The sequence below is a fragment of the Capricornis sumatraensis genome, chromosome 4 (genome assembly GCF_032405125.1).
Source record: "Capricornis sumatraensis isolate serow.1 chromosome 4, serow.2, whole genome shotgun sequence".
Taxonomy (NCBI): domain Eukaryota; kingdom Metazoa; phylum Chordata; class Mammalia; order Artiodactyla; family Bovidae; genus Capricornis; species Capricornis sumatraensis.
This window is the reverse complement of record NC_091072.1, coordinates 145,840,366-145,863,392: the sequence shown is the minus strand read 5'-3', so window position 1 is coordinate 145,863,392 and position 23,027 is coordinate 145,840,366. Positions and strand designations below refer to the sequence as shown.

Genomic DNA, 23,027 nt, shown 5'->3' with positions numbered 1-23,027 from the left:
AGAAGAGGCGAGTGAAGCAGAAAACAGAAGAGGGTTCATTCATTCTAGTCTAAGAGGAAAGGTGGCAGCAAGAATGGAAGCCCAGGTGGATTGAGGGCACAGAGTCAAGCAGAAGGGGCTGATGTCCAGTGTGGCCACTGCTGCCTTGTTCTGTTTCCGCTGATCAGAGAAGCTCCCAGATGCTCTCCAGATAGTAGCCCAGGGATGAGTATAGAGACTGAGTAGGGCCATAAGTGATGCAAGACAGAGCTCCCCCATCGAAATTCAAGGTCACTAACACGCTGCCCTCATTCCCCATAATCCCTCAGGCTCAAGATGCCCCTCTGTGGTCCACACAAACCCACCCTGAGGCCCCTTCACCCTGACCCTCATCACTTCAGCACAAATGTGGGGAGGACCCACCTGTGACACACACACCCCAGAGTCCCTACCAGAGCTCAGAGATGGCTTCAGACCCTCCCCCTCCCACACCTGAAGGTCCCAGTGAGGCCAACACTGAGGGCAGCTGCAGACCAGTCCACAGCCCTGTCACTTCCCCACTGGAGGGACACCTCATCCTGGTCAGCAGACATAGCTTCTCTGTCCTTGAGACTCAGGTAAATAAAAAGGGAGAAAAGTCAACTGAACATATGCTTTTCTCCCTCTAAATATGCTAATATTAACCCGTTATTTTGCAGCTGTCACTTATTTGCCCTGTGTTCCTCTGACTTCCAAGCCTCCATCTATACATGAACCCCATCTCCTCTGGATGCTTAAAACAGTAGTGATGACAACTGATTATAAATATCAAAACCAGAATATAAACTCAGGGACTGGAGTAGGAACAGGACCTGCTCAGTCACTAGAGTCGGTGCTGTACTCCCCGTGGGTCCCAGAGTCATCACTCCTTACCCAGTTATGGACTCTGCAGCATCACCAGAAACCACCAGACAAACACCTAGAACATGGCACGTGCTTCCTGGAGTCCAGTCATTCCTCCCACAGGATGACACAGGGATGTGTTTAGTGAACCTAGTACACAGGGTCTCATCTCAGGATTGAGATCTCACAAGTGAAATACTGTTATGGACTTCATACCCTGTTATAAGGATGGAGTGGGCTGGAAGGAGGGGCCAAACCAATGCTGGCAGGCTGTGCCCGGGCAGCACCCTCTACCCCAGAGCTGGGGATGCAGGGTCAGCAGGGACCAACTCGCCCTCTGATGAAGGTTCGTCTTCTCTGACACATAAGAAAATCTCAGTGTCTAACCTCATCCAAGATTTGAAGGAGGAAAGCTTTAGGGAGGACACTAACCCAGCTGCATCTATGTGAACTTTAGGGGTCAGGAGAACAGGCTCAGGAACCAGTCTGCCCTGGCCTGACTCGCATACCCTGTGTGTGACCTTGAACAGGTCCTTACACTCTCTGTATAGTGGCTTTGTCTGTAAAAGAAGAGTTATACTTGTGTATAGATGACAGAGTTTTGGTTAGAATTAAATAAGTTGGCATTAGTAAGAGATATAACCACCAGTCAACAGTAGTACCTCATCTTGGCAGAGAAGCAACATTAGGGCCCCTCTCTCCATCCCATTCCAGGAATCCCAGGACTCTCAGGACTCTAGAACAGGATTTCAATTCTGTTACCTGGAGCCTTGACTGGAGCTGTCAGAACTCTCCCAGGAACCACACGCTGTGACGGTGATTAGGGCCAGAGTTGTGAGTCTTCCACACATCTCCCGTTTTCTCTGTGCCCCAGAGAGAGGTTCTACTGCTCATGAACCTCGACCTTACCAACTGTGAACCTCATGAATTAAGTTGTTTACTTGCTAAGTTTACTTTATAAATGGACTTGGTAAAGGTTCTGTGTCTAATTCACCTCCTTATCTCCAATGCCTGGTAATTAAAAATCCTAAATGATGTCTATTGTATACCTGAATGAATGAATGTCAGCCAGGTATTTTACACAAATCATTTCAATCAAAAGAAATCTCGTGAGATATAATCTAACTTGGTGTGAGGACTTAACAGCACAGTGCAAGTTGTGTCACTTGTTGTAAAGCTATTTCAATATGACTAAATGGCATAAGCTAGGTATGGTTCACTTCTACACTTTTCTGCAATGAATGCAGTCAATTGCAATACCAGAAACAAGGCTAGCCCCATTCCAAGAGCGGTGCTGAGAGAGCCAGTTCTAAATACGTATAAATACTGCATCTTTGTATATCTGAAGATACAGAAGACAAACCTCAGCACACTGACAGGTGAACACCATGAAGCCTCCTGTTCTGGTCTTAATCAGATAGGGCCATGTGGTCCGGATGTTTATATATGTATCATTTGGCATATTTTCAGTTCAAACCACACATAACTGTAACAGGAAGAAATTTTTTTATAAAAAATTTTAGTGTAACAAGTTCTGTATTGAATTAGAAGTGCAGAAGTAAAAAGCAGGAAGAATCCCGTTCTTTAACTTAGACTGTTTATTCAGTCTTATGGATTGTAAAGCAATACAATATGTAGCATTATTATTCCCAAATCACCATGAAAATATGGAGGTTTCAGAGGTTCAGTAATCTCTTTGCTAGGAAAGTTAATAATTAAATATCCTTGGTAGAGGGACATTTTCTGGACCAATCAGAGTGACGAATATACAAAATATTTTTGAATTAAAAAAGAACTATATGACTTCAAAAGGAAACAATTAATTGAGTTGTTACACCAAAGTACTGGAGACCCAACTCACCATCTGTGTTCCTTGCATGGCTGGGACCAAGATTTGTAAAGGCTTCTTTACTAAAGACCACTTCATCACAAGGGCACCACAAGGGCACCCCATCATCTCTCTTCAACCCTTTACAGTATATTACTGTGGCACTGAATTGGCCTCCTTCACTCCTCCATAGTGCAACATCAGATACCCAAAGACCAGAGCAGATCAATGCTACTAAATCAAAGACAGGCAGATTCTAAGTGGAGAGCGTGCAGACAAAGGGCCTTTCCTTGCTGCTGTTGGAAAGGAAGAAGCCTCCTCATCCCAGACACCATCTGTGGGAGGAGAGACAAGAAGATGCCTCCTGAAATAGAGGAAAACCAGTCTCAGCAGGGAGCTTGAACTGGAGTTGACAAGATAATTATTAACATAAATCCGAGCTAACTTGGACAAATTTTAAATGGGAGAGTCTGTGTTAACTTCATGGAAATTTCAGTCCATGTAAACACCCCTCGCTACTGCACAAGATGAAATCAGTTATAAAAATAGCGAATATCACATTTATGTATATTTGAATCTAGAGGACACATTTTCAAGCCCACTACAGAAAGAAAATATGTATAACCTCCTTTGTTTTTAAATGCACAGAGTTGTCATCTCTGTGAACACTTTCTAATTCTTCCAGTTCAGAATTACTGCTGTGTCTATTGAATCTGTAAAAACTTTCTTTTTGTCTCTAAAGTGGTGTGTTTTTTGAGAGCAAGTATTGTGTCTTGTTCTTCAATGCCTCCATAAGGTCAAGTAAAGACACATAGAAAGAGCTTAACAAATATCAGATAAGAAATGAATGCATGAACAAATGCTGACAATCACCCTGCAGTTAGTGATACTGAGTGGGGAAGGGAGGTGGGAGCAGGGGAGACACAAATCTGATTAATCCCACTCGAACAAGCTGAAGTGGAGGAAGGAGTCAGAGACACACCAGACCAAGGAGCCAGATAGAAAATGCCTTCAAATCCCACTCCGGAGGGTCAGATCACGTTCAATCTCTGCACAAAGCAGTACCTAAGAAGCTTCTCCAAGGTGAGAAAAAGCTGACAGCACTGCTCTCAGGAGCTCTACTGAAGGACGTGGATAGACAGTGATGCTCGTCAAACAGCTGCATTTCCACCCCCCCGGTGACGCACTGTGGCCAGGGAAGCGTGGGTGGTGTCACCTGTGGCACCTCTGAGTGGAGGCCGGAAAAGCCCAACTGTGACTCTCTAGTCTCTCTCTTTCTCCTGCCCCAGAGGCTGCATGTTCCAGATGGTGCATGTGCAAGGGCCTCACAGACCACAGACGTCTGTAGGTTGTGATGAGTGTGTGTGTATGTGTGTGTCTGTATATGAGTATGTAAGTGTGTGTTCATTTGTGTATGTGTGTGTATATGTGTGTGTGTCTGTCTGTATATGAGTATGTGTGTGTTCATTTGTGTATGTATGTGTATGTGTGTATGTGTGTTGCCACTGAGACTTGCAGGTCACTTTTTCCAGCAGCAGAGCAGAGTCTCTTCTGATGGATACAAAGGAGAAAGAAGACTTGAAGACAGAATCTGTCACGTGAAGCAGGTCCTTTCCTGGATCTCCTCTTCCTTCTGTGTCTTCATCCCAAGCTGCTCCCTCTGATCCCACCTTGCTTCCTCTGTTGGGCTTGGTTGTTTCTCAGTCACCATTTCTGATTGACCAACAACTAGGTGTAAGTCCTGTTTAAGAGCACTCACCCCTACTGCATCTCCTGTTCCCTTTACATCACTCTGTGCTGACAGTCAGGCTCAGTTTCCCAAATTTCTCTCTTAGCATCTTGACCTTCATCCTTAAACAGCTCTTCTTTCCTCTGAGTTAGCCAGTCCATCATCTTTGATCCTGTTTTTACCTTCCACCAATCCTGTACTAATGAAAAGGCAGCATGTATTTCTAAGCCCCCTAAGTTTTTTCTTGATTTCCTGAACAAATCTGATTCCTGGATTTAGTGCTCCAGGCAGATAATTAACTACTTCACCTTTGGTTAAGAAATAATTTTGCTGAATTTTTTTCCCTCAACTCAAGAAAATGCCACATTCAAAACCTATATTCTTATGAGCACAGTCCTAGGGCTCCCCTCCCAGGACTTAGAAGGTGAAGGTGAAGCTTTGCTAGCTTCACGATTAATCCACCTCTGTTCAGAGTTGATGTAATTGCCAACTCCAGAGCTATTGAGTTCTTGTGGGCGGTCATTCTTAAGCCACTTAAACCCAAGATTAGTGCCACTGGAGTGGCACTCAGAGTTCAAAGGCTGGGTGGTTGGTCAGACTTGAACTCTATGACCTGATGCTTTACTGCACATGGAGCTTTGGTGCAGCTGAGTCCAGTCTGAGGACCAGCCTAAGAACACTGGAAATACAGCAAAATGTGTTCCTCCTTTAACATCTGAAAGTCTGTGAACAGATTCTCTCGTCCTTATCATCGAATCCTTCCCCATCTGGGCATGCTATCCGAGGCTCCTACAGGTTACAGGCATCTGCTGAGGCCCTGCCAGGGCCCAGGATTGGAGTGAGGTCTGTACCTGAGTATAAGCTCTGTATTTCTGCTCTCTATAAGTTAATAGATGCTCATCTAAGGTGTATTGAATGATTGAACGGCACTATGCTAGATATTCAAGAGAAATTATCTTAACTATGAAGAACTATTTTTGAGGACGTCATTTAGCTAATTGACCTTTTTGTTTTAAAGGTAAGTGTTTTCAGCAATTGACAGGCCAAACTTTGATTTTCAAACAGAAGGTGCATATCACCAGATACATCACAACAAACTCTGCAAATCTCCATCTCTAAGGATACACAAGACAAACCACAACACACTCACATGTGGCTTCTTTTTAAGTCTTAATCAGACCCAACAGAGGAGACCAGGTATTTGGATGATTTATCACTTGGCAGTTTTTCAATTAAAACCACACAGGAACATCACAAGGGGAAAATTTGCAATTAAAAAAGTACAGCCACACCATCTATATGACATACGGAAGGAGATGAGGTGCAGAAAGAGTTCTTTGCCTTAAAATAACAAACAGACTAACTAGTCTTTCACTTTGTGAAGGGAGGGTCTCTCTGGGGCTGATACTGAAGGATGCTGTAGAGACCGGGATAACTCAACTTTTCTGTACAACAGTTAGAACTGTGAATTGATCGTTTTGGATAATAATGTGCTTTGATTTTTCTCTCTCTACTTTTTGTGAATCTACTGTAGGTTTTTACATTTTTGTCACCACGTGGCTCACATAAAACATCTTAAAGACACAACAGTCTACATTACACTGATAACAAATTAATTTCAATCACATACAAAAGCTCTACATTTTGATCCTCTCCTGTACTTTCTCCTTTTGATGTCAGAATTTATCTCTCTTTATATTGTATATCACTAACAAAATATTTTTCTCTATGGTTATTTTAATGCTCACCTTAAACTAGAGCTAACTGGTTAGCACACAACCATATTCAGTGTTAGAATATTCGGAATTGCATTACATATTTAAGCTTACAAGTCTGTTGTACAGTTTCACTTCTTTAATATAATAATTAGTATCCTTCATTTGGGCTTCCCTGGTGGCTCAGAGGTTAAAGCATCTGCCTGCAATGTGGGAGACCTCAGAACTCCCCTCAGCAATCTTGTAAGACAAAACTCTGTTGGTGAACTCCCTCAACTGTTGTTTTTTGGGGAAAGTTTTTCACTCATCTTCATTTCTGAAAGACAACCTTCCTGAGAAAAGTATTCTTGGTTTGCAGGGTTTTTTCTTTCATCAGTTTGAATATATCATCCCTTTCTCTCTTGGCTTGTCAGCTTTCTTCTGAGAAGTCTGCTGATATTCTTAAGGTTCTTCAGAGAATTTCTTTTTTGTGAGCATTTGCTTTTTATCTTGATGCTTCTAAAATTCTCTCTTTGTGTTGATTGCAAACAATGTGTCTTGGAGACAATCATTTTGAATGAACTCTGAGGAGTGAGCTATTAGCTACATGAACTTGAATGTCTAAATCTTATCAGATGTGGAACTTATCTGGTATTATTTCTTTAAGTACAATCTCTGTCCCTTTCTCCCTCTCTTTTCCTTCTGGGACACCAATAATGTGCAGGTTGTTACTGTGAATGTTCTCCCATAGTTCACACAGGTTCTCTCACACTTTTTTCATTCTTTTTTCTCTTTGTCCTCTGGCTGGGTAATTTCAATTATCTTGTCTTCTGCCTCAAAGATTCTTCTGCTATTGCTGATGCTTTCTGTAGCATTTTTCCATTTTGTTGCATTTCATTCATTGTAATCTTAAAATAATTTCTTTTTGATTCCTTCTCTTTTTCTGCCTCATTGCACAGCTTCAGGGATCTCAGTTCTCTGACCAGGATTGAATCCAGGCACAGCAGTGAAAGCATCAAATCCTAACCACTAAATCAACAGCAAACTCCCTGTTTGCTTCCTTTTTTTTTTTTTTTTTTTTTTATGATTTCAGTCTCTTTAAAAAAAAAAGCAAAACAAAACTGACTTTATTCTGTGGAGTGACTCAGAGCCCGTGCACAACAAATGCTGAGCCCGTGCTCTAGGACCCGCAAACCACAAAGAGGAACCTGCATTCTGCAGCTACTGAAGCCTGAGCTCCTAGGGGCTGTGCTCCAAACAAGAGAAGGCCCCGCACGGAGAAGCCTGCTGTCCACAAAGAGAAGTAGTGAGAGGGTAACAGGCAGGAAGGCCAGGGGTCTCCAAACGGAGGAAATAGCCTGTAAGTGTCAGAGATTTTTATCTCTCTTAAGCGGCAGGAGGAAACAAACTAGCAACTTTTTTTCCTTATCTATACAAATTTAAAGGGAAGTTTCTCTTAAAATTCTGTGTTGCCATAGTGACACCTGGTTTCACCTGAGGTTAACCAATGCCTTGTTCTTATGGAAATGTTTATCTTAAGCTATGCTAATATACTATGCCTTTACCCCAAACTCTGTCTGCAAGTCGGTTCCGCCTTTTGGCTCAGGACCTACTTGATAAACCAGTGTGCTATACTCCGATACTGTTCCTCTCGTCTATGCAAATGACACTATTTGTATGGTGATCTGCCCTTCTTCAAGATTCAAGATGGCCCAAGATGAACCATTTGGTGCCAAGATTATCCCAAAATACATCTTATGGGTGAGGGGCCTGGTGCCATTCTGAGTTTTGAGACATTCTTTCATTAAGAGGCTGCTTGTGACTGACTATATAACATCCAGCTGAAGACTAGCAGGGGGGTACTCTTTCTGTCCCCTTCTGATGCCTATGTCAGAAGCTTTCTCTATCTCCTTTATACTTTATAAAACTTTGTTACACAGAAGCTCTGAGTGATCAAGCCTGTCTCTGGCCCCGGACTGAATTCTTCTCCTCTGGGGGCCAAGAATCCCAGTGTCATAATTCAACAACAACCTTTCAGTAGTGCCTGCTTGCTGCAACTAGAGAAAGCCCTTGTGCAGCAACAAAGACCCACTAAAGCCAAAAATTAAAAACAATAACAATCATGATAATAAATAATTTTTAATCTTATTTTGTTCACATATTCTTTTCCTGAATTGGATTATCTGTGTTTTTTGGAGTTCACTGAGCTTCTTGGTGGGTGTTCTTTATTTCTTTCATCATATATCACTTATTTCATTACTTCCCAATGGTGAATAGCTATGTGAGCTGCCCTGGGAGAAGTCTTGGGTATCTTCCCATCCCCAAGCACAGGCTAGAACTATGAAGACTGCAAGCGTGACTGTAGATCTGAGCACTGGACACCATGCAGAGCCATCAGCCAGGGACTGGGTGGGTTCACCTCACAACCAGGCCGTCACCCTCAGGTCTCATATTAGTTAAGCAGCTTCTCCACATGTCCACAATGGAACTGGGGGCAGGGGGTGTTGTGAAATGTAACACTTACTTGGCCACTTCTACATGACAGCTCTCCCTACCCTGAAGAATCACAGCAGGATCACATTTACATTTTCAGTAGTAACCAGATTAAAGCAATCTTGAAACAGTGTGTTTTCAGAGAAGCCCATTAGCCTGAAATTTTTAATTTAAGTTCTAGATTTAATTCATCAAGAGATGGGAATATCAGAAAACCTGACTTGCTTCCTGAGAAATCTATATGCAGGTCAAGAAGCAACAGTTAGAACTGGACATGGAACAACAGACTGGTTCCAAATACAGAAAGGAGTATGTCAAGGCTGTATGTTGTCATCCTGCTCATTTAACTTATATGCAGAGTACATCGTGAGAAATGCTGGACTGGATGAAGCACAAGCTGGAATCAAGATTGCTGGGAGAAATATCAATAACCACAGATATGCGGATGATACCACCCTTATGGCAGAAAGCAAGGAAGAACTAAATAGCCTCTTGATGAAAGTGAAGGAGGAGAGTGAAAAATTTGGCTTAAAACTCAACATTCAGAAAACTAAGATCATGGCATCTAGTCCCATCGCTTCATGGGAAATAGATGGGGAAACAGTGGCTGACTTATTTTGGAGGGCTCTGAAATCACTGCAGATGGTGACTGCAGCCATGAAGTTAAAAAACATTTGCTCCTTGGCAGAAAAGCTATGACCAACCTAAATAGCATATTAAAAAGCAGAAATATTGTTTTGCCAACAAAGGTCCATCTCGTCAAAGCTATGGTTTTTCCAGTAGACATGTATGGATGTGAGAGTTGGGCTATAAAGAAAGCTGAGTGCTGATGTATTAACACTTTTGAACTATGGTGTTGGAGAAGACTCTTGAGAGTCCCTGGACAGCAAGGAGATTCAACCAGTCCATCCTAAAGGAAATCAGTCCTGAATGTTCATTGGAAGGACTGATGCTAAAGCTGAAACTCCAATACTTTGGCCACCTGATGGGAATAACTGACTCATTTGAAAAGACCCTGATGCTGGGAAAGATTGAAGGTGGGAGGAAAAAGGGACAACAGAGGATGAGGTGGTTGGATGGCATCACTGACTCAATGGACATGAGTTTGAGCAAGCTCTCAGAGTTGGCGATAGACAGGGAAACCTGGCGTGCTGCAGTCCATGGGGTCGCAAGGAGTCGGACACGACTGAGAGACTGAACTGAACTGAACTGAACTTCCTCGTGGCGGATTCATGTTGATGTATGGCAAAACCAATACAATATTGTAAAGTAAAAAATAAATAAATAATAAAATAAAAGATTTTAAAAAAAGAAAATAAAGAATTCAATCATATCAGATCGCTCCATCTACATCTTTGAAACGTAAATAGACAAATGTACCTGATCTTCCCATCTATATCCCTTCTTCTGGATCTCCTCTGCCTAGGTCTCCTCTTTCTTGCCCTCTTGTCCCACGTGAATACAGGGTATGGGGGAGCACGAATTTGCCATCCATCAACAAGAGAGAGAGATGAGCTGATATAATTCACTCAGAAGGATAGATAATTGGACAGACAAGAAATGGTAATGTCCTGACAAGAATGGATTCATAAGGATTTGATAACCGACTCCAAAATCACTGGAGATGGTGACTGCAGCCATGAAATTAAAAGATGCTTACTCCTTGGAAGAAAAGTTATGACCAATCTAGATAGCATATTGAAAAGCAGAGACATTACTTTGCCAACTAAGGTCCGTCTAGTCAAGGCCATGGTTTTTCCAGTAGTCATGTATGGACGTGAGAGTTGGACTGTGAAGAAAGCTGAGTGCCGAAGAATTGATGCTTTTGAACTGTGGTGTTGGAGAAGACTCTTGAGAGTCCCTTGGACTGCAAGGAGATCCAACCAGTCCATTCTAAAGGAGATCAGCCCTGGGTGTTCTTTGGAAGGAATGATGCTAAAGCTGAAACTCCAGTAATTTGGCCACCTCGTGCGAAGAGTTGACTCACTGGAAAAGACTCTGATGATGGGAGGGATTGCGGGCAGGAGAAGGGGACGACAGAGGATGAGATGGCTGGATGGCATCACTGACTCGATGGACGTGAGTTTGAGTGAACTCCGGTAGTTGGTGATGGACAGGGAGGCCTGGCGTGCTGCGATCCATGGGGTCACAAAGAGTTGGACACGACTGAGCGACTGAGCTGAACTGAACTGAGACATAGGAGAGAGCAAGGAGGAATCTATATCTGCTTGAGAAATAAACAGATAAAGTAGCCTAGGGAATGAGAGATGAAAAAGGGAGAGGTAGTTAGGTAGAGTTAGAGTTTTAATTGGCCTGTGAACACTTAGGCAGGATAAGGAAAACTGTATCCCTTTTCTCCCAACAGCAAACTCCAACTTTGAAACTCACATCCAAGTCTAGTGACCAAGAACAGGTTAAAACAGGTGATGTGACATCTCAAGGAGAACATACAGGAATGTTCAGGATTGGGTTTTTTCCATGAGTTTGTGAAATGAAAATATCTCCTGCCATATCAATAAACAAGAAATGTCACAGCCATCAGTGATTTCTGGCCTCCAAATGTGAATGAGGGCTCCCAAATCTTTGATCCTGGGGATGCTGCCACCCTCCATGGTATGGCTGAAGAGCTGGGGGAAAGCAGGAAGCAGCTGTCTGCTGCTGCTTAAGGTAAACAGGGAAACAGGCTTGCCCCAGATAGCTGAGCTGCATGTGGAAAGATTGAATCCAGTGAGTCCAGAGGCTTGCATCTTCCCACACATAGAACACTACATTCCTTAACTTGACACCTGATCTTTGATGTTCAGACTGCCTGCTCCCTTTGTTGCAGACTTGTATATAGGCTGACTTCCCCTCCTGCCTCCTTGGAGCAGTTTTCTCAGAGCTACTGAGATGCCATCTCCAGGGCTTAGAGTCCTAAGCATTCCCACCAAATAAAATAACTCTATCAGGTTCTGACTATATTTTCTGGTCGACAAATTCATCTTGCTAGGAAGGAGAGTGTGAACGTGGACCAAGTTTAGATGCTTTTACTAAGTAGGAGTGACCTGGAGCATTTGTGATCACAGGCAAAGTCATGGCCTCATTAGCCTTTGAAGGAGGTGAGAAAACAGGGCAGTGCACTCATCGTGTATTTTCTTTGAGGAAAATGGTGTTTGAGGACCAATCATCTAAAAGCATTTGACATGGAACTTGGTCATTATTAACAAAGCAAAAGTTACTTTAATCAGAATATTTCATTTTGAGCAATTTCCATATAACACCATCACAGGTCAGCCTCTATTGAAATACAGGCAATTAGAATATATGAGGCATTATCTTATATTTAATACAACATCACAGGAAAGTCACTGTGGATGTTCCAGGGACACTGAGTTCAACATCATCGTACCCAGGGTCCCCTTTCTCCCCCTGGAGCAGGCAGGGGCTCTCTTCTCCTTCCCCAGGATCAGCTTCCTCTCTAGAGATGTTTAGAGAAGAGCCTGAAAAAAGCAAAGAGAAGCATAATTAGAACTGAGACAAAGGAACTGGACGGGGTGTTGGAAGTGGGTTTAACAAATGATGATGACAAAGAATCCCTGGGAGCCAGGTGTGGGCAGGAGGCTCAGGCCGTTTCACACCAGTTACAGTGAGGATGGATCCAGGCTGTCCTCTCAGGTCAGGTCCATGTGGTCCCTGGGGCCTCAGTTCATATGGAAATTCTGCATCACAGGAGACCTGTGCTCATACAGGAGCTCTGGGAAGACCTGCTTCCAGGCTACACAATAGCAAGGAGATGCCCAGGAACGGTAAGAGCGTAACAATTTAAATGTTCTCCTCTCACATCTGACAGATGTGAAATCACAATGAGAGGGAGAGTGGACACAGGGAAAATCTGAGTTCCTCACTCATAAAGCAACTCTGCTCTTAGTTATCTTGACACATGTTCCCAAATGTCCACAAAGAGTATCACGGGTGCATCCACAGATGGCCCCTCCCAGGGACCACACAGGCCCTCAGATGGATAAATACTCTCTTCCAGAGAAAGAGTGTTTTCTCTTGACAACTGAAATAGCTGGAGGAAACTAGACCTTAGCTGACCATAAGCTCTGAGTCAATGACCCACCAACATGGCTTAATGTTAAGGCCACCATATACCACAGACTTTGTTCATGTCATTGCAACCTTAAACACACAGAGCTCATCTTAAATTATCAGATGACTCACAAATTTCAATACTGCAATACACTTTCTAAATCTCTGTCTTTCACATGCAGGCAGCACAGAGATGTTATCAAAACACTTGTCTGCTTTTGGATTTGGTAAATATGCTCAATTAATCTATAAGCTATCTTATTTCTTTTGACTACTATACAGTGCTTGTGGGATCTTAGTTCCTTGACCAGGGATTGAACCCAGAGGCCCTAGCAGTGAAAATGCAGAGTCCTTACCACTGGATTACCAGAAAAGTCCCTAATCTATAAACTTTAATGCAAGCATATTACAAATAAAATGAAAATTTATGTTGCATTATGGGGACATAAATGCCAAAGGAGTCTGACAGCATTAAAGATGGCAAATGGTTGAGAAGTGCAGTGTTAGTTACTCAGTTGTGTCTGTTTGCAACGCTATGAGCTGTAGCCCACCAGGCTCCTCTGTCCATTGGATTCTCCAGGCAAGAATACTGGAGTGGGTAGACATTTCCTGCTTCAGGGGCTCTTCCTGATCCAGTGATCAAATCCAGGTCTCCTGCATTGCAGTTGGATTCTTTACCTTCTGAGCCACTAGGGTGGCCCATCCAATGCATGAGGTTACCCATATTTTGAAACTGCAGAGAGGCTGGGCATTGAAGAGCTCAAATTTACCTTTTCCAGGACAAAGACCAAAGATTACAGGGGATCAGCTAACCCCACTCACCTGTCTGAGACCTCATCCCATCTTCCTTCTCTGGGAGCACTTCCTCCTTGCTCCCCTGAGAGTCATGAAAAGCCCCAGTCACTGGTACCTCTTCACCATCATCATAACCCTCACCAGGGGCATCAGTCCTCTGATCTGGGGCTTCTGAGGGCAGAGCAGGGGTCAGATGAAACCACAGTAAGGGGGTTGGTCTGGGAAATAACCAGGATCCTTCTGACCCAGAGTTTCTGAGCTGCTATATAGAGGCACCAGTCACTCCTTGTTTCAAAAGATTTTTTTCTCTAAGACCATGTTTCATTTTGATGTGTCCATAAACCAAAACATGATTTTACATATCTTAATATTTCCTGTTTGAAAATATATATCCCAAAGTAACTCTCCTACCATTGAGCGTTACTAAAGTATTTTGACATATTGTGCTTTACAGAAATTATTTTTAAAACCAGTGTGTGCCTGTTGTGATTCTGGACACAGAGAGCCCGGCTCCAATGTGAGACATCACAGAACAGTCAGAGAAAGGGAAGGACGGACCCCATCTGGACACAAGGGATCCTTCTGGTTCATCAAAGGAAGACTGTTCCCATTGCATCTCGTCTCCATGAGGGAAACTCTCCTCCCCAAAGCCCAGCTGAGGCGGGTCCACCTCTATCACCTGGAGTGGATCTGGAGTCATGGCTGTCCTCCCCATCTGACAGGAAGCCTAAAGTGGAGGAAAACATCACATGACACATGGGATGACCCTCCCCACACCCATGGGACCTGCATTAAGGCTGGGAAGGGACAGGCCTGGCTCATGCAATGTAGATGGGGGCTGGGGGCTCACGGGGCTCTGAGAGGCCATCCTGCCACTTTGGAGAGCTGCCTCTGTAAGCCTGGGCACACGTGGCATCTGTGGACGCTGAGAAGATGTTCATAGCCAATGGGAGGTGACAACCAGAGGTCCCAGGAGGGCAGGCAGAGACACCCACCTGGGCTGCCCAGAAGACCCTCCTTCTGAGTCACAAGGTAATCGAGCTCCTCATACACGGCTTCAGCAAGAGCATCTTCATAGCTGGATAAGGCTGAGAGATCCCCCAGCAGGTCAGAGATGCCACCCGAGACACCCCGATCCAGCAGGCCCACCTTCATCTCCCCCATGCTCACACAGAGGCTGCCTGGGCCTCAGCATCATCTCTTACCCCGTGCACCATGTCGGCACCTTCTCCCCTCGTCTGACCTGAATTCACAGCTCAGCCCTGACTCTTTCTGGTCTCACAGGAGAGCCCATGACTTATGAGAGTTCACACCCTAGTCCTAAGAACCTCCGTCTGTTCAGCCCTTAGAGCTCAGCATGGAGCACATGGAGCTCTACAGACTCAGAACAGAGACCTGGCCCAGGTTCCCCTCCTCACACCTGCCCCATCTCCTGCCTCCACACACTCTCCCTGGTCCCCAGTTCCCCCTGCCGCCCACCTCTGCGCTCTGCTCTCCATCTGAGCAGCTGAGTCACCAGGATGACGAGGACCAGGAAGAGAAGGGACCCCAGGATGAGGCAGAGGACCCCAGGCAGGGAGAAGATGCCAAGGAGAGGATTTGAGGCTGGTCTAGTCCCCAAGGAGAGCAAGGCAACAGGGTGGGGAGAAGGTCCTGGGCACAGAGAAACCCCCTGTGCCAGCGTTTCCAGGGGCTCTGGATGATGGTATCCTAGCTTCAGACACAAATATACTAATAGTGACTGGGCTCCTCCAGGTCTCGTCCTGAGACGAGTCAACTCCAACCCGGCCAGGGGGTCCCCGAGGCAGAGCCGGGGATTGTCAGGGAGCTGCCCTGCTGAGACAGCCTCTGAGGACCCGGCTCATCCCTTCTTCTTGGGCATCAAACAGTCCTGAGACCCGCACCTCACCGATGAGGAGCAACACTCAAGGGCAGGTGGGAGAACCTTAGAATCTGCACCACTGGAACCAGACTCTCTTGGATCCTGGGCCTGAGAAACATGTGGCCCTGGGAACCAAGGCAGGGGCATTCCCCAACAATGCCCTGGCTCCTTCCCAACAGCCAGGGCTCCTCAGGCTCTTTCCTCTCCTGAGATGTCAGAGAGCCCACAGAAGAGGTTACCAGAATCTGAGTATTCTCCCCTGACCGTGGATGGATCACAGCACCTGCTGTAGTCGGGGGCAATGTTGTCCTTGCACCTAAAGAGAAAAACAGGAGATTAGGTAAAGGGAATTGGCCAGATCACAGGGTAACCCGTTTTTTCCTCTGAGCCCTAAAATCACCCCTCAGTCTCCATGACATCAGTGTCCAGCCCTCCCAGCTTCACTGTGCTAGATCAGAGCCCCAGACACTCTCTGAACACAAACTCCCCACCATGCCCGGTCCAGCCCCCTGCCCCCACCCTGCCCCAGCTCACCCAGGATGGACCCCGATCCCCTCGCTCACCAGAGCACCTCACACCAGCATCCTCCTCGTGCTTGCAGTCGCTCTGCCCCCAGGGCTCCGCAGCACAATCCCACAGGGAGGACTCCTGGCCCCCACACTGCACCTCATCCAGCCAGATCCTCCCATTTCCAGGGCCGAATGTCCCGGCCCACACAGCTTCCAGGGCCTGGCCACAGCCCAGCTGCTGACACACCACCTCGGCCTCTGCCAGGCTCCAGGAGTCATCGCACACGGTACCCCAGGAGCCGCTGTGCCAGACCTCCACCCGCCCTGAGCACTCGCTGTCTCCTCCCCTGAGCCGGAGCTTCTCTCTGAAAAGGCAGCAGCCCCTCCTGTGACTCCCCTGGTGGGAGGAAGGAGGCCCTGGGACCCACAGGGGCGGGGGCGGGCTGCCATACCTGTGCAGGGGGCAGCAGTTGGACAGCTCTTGGGTCTTTTTCCTGCACAAAATAGGGAAACAGTGGATCAAGGACAGCTAGGGGTTGTCCTGTCCCCACATAAGATTATCTAAGGTCTGACTCAGTGCAAATGACATGTGAAAACACACGCGCATTATCTCCTGCTCTGAGACATTCAGTGCATGTGATCATCAGCTGAAATAACTGTAACTGTTCATCATTTATTGGTCTCCACACCCCACAACAAATACAGACACACACACACAGACACAGGCACATAGACAGTTTGTAGACTCAACTTAAAATCATCACTTAGATTGGAAAGCATAAAATCACTCTAACAACATCCTTCGGGGTTGAGACAGACACAAAAACAGACAGTAAGTCACCTGCACACGAGATATAGGCTTCTTCCTTGGGAGAGCAGGAACTGTATTTCCAAGGGTCAGAAGGACACTGCCAGAGAGAGGTGTCAGTTTTCCGACACTGGATTCCATCTACCCACCGGGGTCTAGAACCTTCTCTAAGAGCTACAAAAGTGTCGAGTGTTCCATTGTCCCCACAGCCAAGCTGTCTGCAGATCACGGACACGGTGATGCCGTCTATGGGGTTACGGCAGACACTGCCCCAGGTCCCGCTGTAGAAAACTTCCAGCCACCCAGCACACTGCTGGCCCTTGCTCACCATCCCAAGGGCCAGGAACTCTAAGGTTGAAAGAGAGGAGACAGGACACAGTGAGCACTCTGCTCAGTGCTCTGGGTTTTCCTCTCTCCCAGAAACTGTGACCATACATCCCTGAGCCAACTGCAGAGATACCCACTAGTTGACAAGACTATCATTGCCTCACTTTTCCCTGACTTTGTCCGTTTGTGTCTGTCTTTCTATTATCCACGATGATGTAGTGGATAGAAACTGAAAGAAAGACCAACTGGGGCACCTGCAGGATGGAGAACTGACTTCTGCTTCCTGAAAAAAACTCTGAAACGGTTTGTGGATGGAATGTGATGTGGGTATTTGGAGAGGGAAGCAAAATAACAGAGCCACAAATGTCCACATACCAATCCTTAGTACCTGTGAATATGTTACCTGACCTGGCAAAAGGGACTTTACAGATGTAGCTAACTTAAGGACCTTGGGATGTTTAGACCCCAGTTTAAACTCCTCCTTAGCCCCACTATCCTTAGAAATGGACACTCTTTCCCAGTTCCAGTCAGAGGGAAATGTGAGTGAGGAAGAACGGTCAGAAGAGGCACTGTTGTTGAAGAAAGACCCAAGCCCAGGAAGGAGACCACCCAGAAACCAGGAAAGGCTGGGAAAGGGGGCCTCCAGGAAGAACGCAGCCTTGTGTACACTGGGATGTTGGCCCGCGGAGACCCTCAGCAGACTCCTAGCACACAGAACTGAGCAGAGTCAATCTGTGCTTTCATTACACCATCCACAGGATCTCCAGACTGTACTACCACAGGGAACTGGATAGAGAGCCCTGCTTTCACGTGGAAACCGTCAGAAACGCCTCTGCCAGGAAACACTATTGAGAAAAAAGGACCAGAATCTCAGCTGCTGCAGGAGGAAGTGAAAGCACCTCCTCTTCACGTCTGCTGAAAAGACAGGCTCCATGCGAGGAAGCGCCCTTCTCTAGTCCTTTCTGCATCTCTCCCTCAGGGCTCAGACCCCCGTCCTCCAGGGCCCCACCCCTCCCCCAAACTGTGAACAGTGTGGAGTGCTGACCTGAGCAGATGACCTCCGCGTCCTCCTTGTGTCTGCAGTCGTGCTGCCCCCGGCCCCGGGAAGGGCACCGCCACACCTGGGACTCCTTTCCTGTGCAGTTCAGGTCGTCCAGCCAGATAGGCCCTGATCCCGCCCCAAAGTGAGCAGACCCCGTGGCATTGAGGGCTTCTCCACAGCCCAGCTGCCTGCACACCACGTGGGCATCATCCAGGTCCCAGCCGTCATCACAGATGGTGCCCCAGGAGCCCTGGTCAAGGATCTCCACTCTCCCGGCGCAGGGACCGCCCCCGTCCACCAGGCGGAGCTGTCTGTTGTCTGAGGAGACAGAAATGGGGCGGTGAAGGTGGTGAGGGGGACGAGGGGGCAGTGGGTAAGAAGGATCTTCTGTCCTGTGGGACCCTCACCTGAGCAGTAGGGGGCGCTCTCCTCCGAGGCCTCAGAGCCTGCTGGCTGGGATACAGAGTCATTGCACTGGGGCAGCACCTGGGTCTGGTTTCCTGCAGAAACACCAATGATCAGAGGGCTGGGAGGGCTGAAGTACTGAAAACTAAATTAAAGTTAAAACATGACCTAGCAGTGGAGCCTGAAATGAAAGCTGTGATATATCAGTAAAGTTATCATAACTTTAGTATCCACTTTCTCTATGGAGACTGCTTCTGACAGTGCCATAATTTTGGTTTAAGCCAAGTGTTGCATTGAGTTCAATAAGGTGTGTTACTCCTAAATCTATCCCTAAGTAGAAAAAGCAAAACAAAATCCTTTCTGAAGAATTTCTACAATTTTTCATCTTCAAGGTCTATCATTTAAACAAATAATTATGCAAAAGAGATTTCATGGAAGCTCAAGAGGCAAAAGGAAACACTGGAAAGAATATCCCAGGGTATCCAGCTATTAGAGTTACCAGATAGAGAATTTATTTTATTTTGTTATTAGTTTTATTACTGTAAGATAATTGCTTTACAATGTTGTGTTAGTTTCTGCTATACAACAACGTGAATCAGCCATTAGTATGCACATATACCCTCCCTCTCCAGCCTCCGTCCCGCCCCATCCCCCATCCCACCCTTTCCGTCATCACAGAGCATCTAGCTGAGCTCCCTGTGCTACACAGCCGCTTCCTGCTACCATCTGGTTCCCACGCGACAGTGTATATAAGTCAGCGCTACTCTCTCAATTCATCCTGCCCTCTCCTAACCACCGCGGTGTGTTCCCATCTGTTCTCTAGGTCTTCATCTCTGTTTCTGCCCTGAAAATAGATTCTCCTGTACCCTTTTTCTAGATTCCATTGACAGAGAATTTAAACAGCCATGATTAAAATGCTTATCAAATTAACTCACAAGATATGCATCTTGGCAAGGAAATGATTACAAAAACAAATAAAAATTCTAGAGCTAAAAAACAATAGCAGGAATTAAGAACTAGAGAATGAGTGTATCTCAGTGTTAGATCAGCATAAGGTAGAAAGAGTTCAGTGGAAGATCAGAGGACAAATATTCCTCTATTTAGAAATGCTGGTCACATGGTAAGTGTCCTAGTTGTAGTGCTGCAAAACAAACTCCCCCCAAAACTTAGCAACTAAAGCAAAACATATATACTTCAGTTTGCTCATGATTTCCTGGGTGTAATCTGAGAAAGACTCCACTTGGCAGTTCTGTCTTGGGGTTTTTAATCTGGTTGCACTTAGATGTCATCTGGGGCTGAAGTTTGCTGAGACTTGACTGAACTGTGGTTAACACCCGTGGAAATCCCCTGAAGTATTTTAGGGATAAAGGGACATCAGGTCTGCAACCTAATTCAGAAAGAGTTTGCATATTTAGGGACAAATGGAACAGGAGGGGGACAGACAGAAAAAGAGGGGAGACAAACTGAGAGATAAAGATTAAAGCAAAACAGGACTTCCAGTTCAAGATGGCAGAGCAGAAAGAAAGAGTGTGCAATAGAAAAAGGGAGACATTCTGGACAAAAGTAACAGGTCATGTTTCACTTTGTCTATTATCTCTTCTTTTATTTTTTTGATGTTCTTACTCAAGTCTTTATCAAGTGTAGTAGAAAAGCTTTTACACATATATAATTATGTATAATATATATATTTTAGAAAACATAAATTTTTGCCTAACTAAAAAGTTTATGACATTTTGATTCCACTTGTTTGACTTAGTATGAATAGAATGCTAGATTTCTAATTTAAAAATAGATATGCAACAAGTAACAGTGGTTTACTGTATAGTATAGGGAACTATAGTCAATATCTTGTAATAACCTATGATGGAAAATAATTTCGAAAATAATAATGTGTATTTGTATAACTGAATCACTTTGCTGTGCACCTGAAACATGGTAAATCAACTACACTTCAATAAAATATATATATATTTAAAATATATGTATTTTTTTTAAAAGATTAAAGCAAAATACTAACATTGGGAAATCCAGGTAAAGGTCATCTGGGAATTTTTATATTATTCTTACAACTTTTCTGTAAGTCTCAAAAAAATATTAAAAGGTGAAACAAGTCCAAAAGAATCATTCTTAGGACACTTTTACACACAAAAAAATACGACTAGCATCAAAAATAAATGCCTAAGAGAAAACCTAGTAGAAGATGGGCAAAACCTCTGAGAGAAATTCAAGACCTAACTGAATGGAGGGATATACGATGTCAGTGAAGTGGGAGACTCAAAATTGTTAATCATCCTCAAATTTATACATAGATTCAATCTAGTCACAATCAAAATAAATTTAGGCTTTTTTTTTTTTTTTTCCGGGCGGTGGGGGTGGTGAAAAGTGACAAGCTGATTCTAAAACTTATACAAAATCCAAAAGGCCTAGAAAGACCAACACAGCTGGAAAGAAAAGAAACAGTGTTGGAGGAGTTAATAAAAAGTAACTCTGAAATGGCAACCCACTCCAGTACTCTTGCCTGGAAAATGCCATGGACAGAGGAGCCTTGTAGACTACAGTCCATGGGGTCTCAAGGAGTCGGACACGACTAAGCGACTTCACTTCACTTCACTTCATAAATTAAAATCATCCAGACAATATAAAGATACAATAATTAAGACATACAGTATTGGAGCCAGGATAGACAAATATACAATGAACAGAGTAGACTGTTGTAAAGGACAGACACTATGCCCTTCTGCTGATGACAAAGGTGACAGCAGTGGGGAAAAGAGCCTGTGCAGTAAAAGATTCTGAGTCAGCTGGATGTCCATATGAAACCTGACCCTTATCTTACACAGATATCTATCCCAGCACGAATGTACAGTTATATGCAAGAGAAAATAATTAAATTGCTATAATATTTCACCATGAAATGTCTACTTTTTGAGACACAGATGCAAGAACAGACAGTTGGACTCACTGGCAGGAGTTGTTGTTGTTGTTCAGTTGCTCAGTCGTGTCTGACTCTTTGCAACACCATAGACTGCAGCACACCAGTCTTCCCTGTGCTTCACATCTCCCAGAGCTTGCTCAAACTCATTTCCATTGAGTCAGGGATGCTATCCAACCATCTCAACCTCTGTCATCCCCTTGTCCTCCTGCTTTCAATCTTTCCCAGCATAAAGGTCTTTTCTAATGAGCCAGCTCTTTGAATCAGGTGGCCAGAGTATTGGAGCTTTAGCGTTAGCATCCGTCCTTCTAATGAATAATCAGGAGTGATATCCTTTAGGATTGATGGGTTTGATCTCCTCGCAGTCCAGGGGACTCTCAAGAGATTTCTCCAACACCAGAGCTCAAAAGCATCAATTCTTCAGCATTCAGCCTTGCTTATGGTCCAACTCTCACATTCATACAGGACTACTGGAAAAACCATGGCTTTGACTATATGGACCTTCATTGACAAAGTAATGTCTCTGCTTTTTAATATGCTGTCTAGGTTGGTCATAGCTTTTCTTGCAAGGAGCAAGTGTCTTTTAATTTCGTGGCTACAGTCATCATCTGCAGTAATTTTGGAGCCCAAGAAAATAAAGTCTACTGCTGGTTCCATTGTTTTTCCCATCTATTTGCCATAAAGTGATGGGACCAAATGTTGATGTATGGCAAAACCATAATCTTCATTTTTTAAATGTTGAGTTTTAAGCCAGCTTTTTCACTCTCCTCTGTCACCTTCATCAAGACGCTGTTTAGTTCTTCTTCACATTCTGCCATAAATGTGGTGTCATCTGCACATCTGAGGTTATTGATATTTCTCCTGGAAATCTTGATTCCAGCTTGTGCTTCACCCAGCCTGTCATTTCTCATGACGTACTCTGCATATAAGTTAAATAAGCAGGGTGACAATATATGGCCTTGGTGCAGTCCTTTCCCAGTTTGGAACCAGTCCATTGTTCCATATCCTTTGGTCACTGCTGAGTTTTCCATATTTGCTGGCATATTGAATGCAGCATTTTCACAGCATCATGTTTTAGGATTAGAAATAGCTCAGCTAGAATTCCATCTAGCTTTGTTGGTAGCGATGCTTCCTAAAGCCCATTTGACTTTGTACTCCAAGATGTCTGGCTCAAGGTGAGTGATTATATGAGTTATTAAGATTATCTGGGTCATTAAGATTTTTTGTGTAGTTCTTCTGTGTATTCTTGCCACCTCTTCTTAATATCCTCTGCCCTGTTAGGTCCATACTCTTTCTGTCCTATATTGTGCCCATCTTTGCAGGAAATGTTCCCTTGGTAGCTCTAATTTTCTCGAAGAGATCTCTAGTCTTTCCCATTCCATTGTTTTTCTCTATTTCTTTGCATTCTTCACTTAGAATGGCTTTCTTATCTCTCCTTGATATACCTTGGACCTCTGCATTCAAATGGGTATATCTTTCCTTTTCTCCTTTGCTTTTCACTTCTATTCTTTTCTCAGCTATTTGTAAGGCCTCCTCAGATAGCCATTTTGCCTTTTTGCATTTCTTTTACTTGGGGATGGTTTTGATCACCACCTCCTGTACAACGTCATGAACTTCTGTCCATAGTCCTTCAGGCACTCTATCAGATCTA

General features: G+C 44.7%; 1 pseudogene; it reads right to left on the bottom strand.

The window, feature by feature from the left end:
• Positions 1–11,938: 11,938 nt before the first annotated feature.
• The window catches only part of LOC138078776 (antigen WC1.1-like), a 40,771-nt pseudogene continuing 29,682 nt past the window's right edge, over positions 11,939–23,027 (bottom strand).